The sequence below is a fragment of the Nyctereutes procyonoides genome, unplaced genomic scaffold (assembly GCF_905146905.1).
Source record: "Nyctereutes procyonoides isolate TBG_1078 unplaced genomic scaffold, NYPRO_anot_genome, whole genome shotgun sequence".
In the NCBI taxonomy this organism is placed as follows: domain Eukaryota; kingdom Metazoa; phylum Chordata; class Mammalia; order Carnivora; family Canidae; genus Nyctereutes; species Nyctereutes procyonoides.
Genome location: NW_026575142.1, coordinates 29,187,999 through 29,189,733, shown reverse-complemented (window position 1 = coordinate 29,189,733; position 1,735 = coordinate 29,187,999). Strand labels below are relative to the sequence as shown.

Here is a 1,735-nt window from a genome sequence, read left to right as displayed (position 1 = left end):
GACTTCCTCAGACAGACACACACACACACACACACACACACACACACAGACAGAAAGAGAAGGAAAGAGAGAGACACCCATGCACAAAGCTAACGGACATAAACATTCCTTGTGACTCTAATTTAAAGGAAGCTAATGTGTGAGCATCAATATTTTAAGATGCAAAATTTTAAAATACACTTTTAAAAACAGGGTGGTAAGAGCAAGATGCTAAACTTTATAATGCAGGTAACAGATATCTAATGGCAACCGATCTGATATTTTAAGACACGTGTAACACTCCATATTAAAAAACTATCAAAACCCTAGAATAACTAGAAGTTCTCTCCAGTTTAACTCTATTATTTTAGGATTTGATAAAGACGGATGAAATATGCTAAAACTTAGAACATACACAACAGTGATAATGCAAGTTATTTCAAGGCTTTTCCTCAGTGCAACTCCGATAGATAAAACGCTTAGCTGGGAGTACAACAAGTTAAATTAAGTACTGGAACACACATACAAATACTGACGTACATACACAGATTGTACCAGAATAGATAACTCTGTGATCAGGAAAATTCAGTCCAGTGCCCGCTTCAGCAGCACAGATGCTAAAATTAGAACAATACAGAGATTAGCATGGCCCTTGTGCAGGGATGACACACAAAATCAAGAAGCAGGCTATATTTTTAAACAAATATTCTTTTTTATTGGAGTAATCCTGACACACAGTGTTCCATTAGGTTCAAGTGTACAACACAGGGATTTGACAAGTCTATGCATTATGCGATGGTCGCTACAAGCATAGCTACCGTCTGTCACCATACGACACTAATACGACACCATTGACTATATGCCCAATGCTGTGCCTTTCATCCCCATGACTTATTCATTCCATAACTGAAAGCCTGTACCTTCCACTCTAAATATTCTTTATGTACCTCCAACTTAGAACACTTCTTAACTTTAAAAGTTTTTCTATACTTGTTGAATAGGTAATAAGCATTACTAACTCTAGGTAGGCAGGTGGTGAAAACCAAAGCTATAGAACGGGTATAATGCAAAACGGCAGACGTTTTATAAACCATAGACGTAAGTTTCAGACAGTCAAATGTTGAAGAACAGTGTGGTATATTTAAAAGATAAAATATGAGAACTAAGGCTTCAGAAATGAGCAGAGAGCTAGCAATCAAAATCATGAAAAAATAAACTTTGAGAGAGCCGTAGAGCCAAGGAAAACTGAGATGTAATAGTATCTAAGATAGAAGAAAATACATAACCAACGTACTTCAGAAATACAAATCCTTAATACACATGCACAGAAACTCATGTTCACTCATATGTAAATAAATGCTATTTAAAACACCTGAGTCACCCAAATATATAAGTTGGGTAATACAGAATTAATGAGAGCATGGAGACACAGACATTCTCATCTTCTTTAGGGGAGTATAAATTGTGACAGTCTTTCTCGGGGTTAATTTAGAAAAATCTATCCGAAGTCCATAGTGAAAAAAAAAATTACTCAAAGATTTCGATGCAAGAACATTCACTGCAGTATTGTTTATAATGAAAAAAATGAAAATAAGCGGAATATCTGGCGGGAGGGGATTAAGTGACTTTATCATGTCACATGCATAAAATAGGATAACCAATAAAAGGAATGAGTGGGTTTATGTAAGCTGATATGAAATGTTCTCCAAGACATAAATATAGAATTAATTTATTTGTATGAAAGTGTGCATAAAAC

General features: G+C 35.3%; 1 non-coding gene across 1 annotated transcript; it reads left to right on the top strand.

Moving 5' to 3' along the window:
* Positions 1-572: 572 nt before the first annotated feature.
* LOC129499002 (U6 spliceosomal RNA) lies at positions 573-676 on the top strand. The gene has a single exon (XR_008662270.1). It is a non-coding gene; the product is annotated as a U6 spliceosomal RNA (small nuclear RNA).
* The last annotated feature ends 1,059 nt before the right edge of the window (positions 677-1,735 follow it).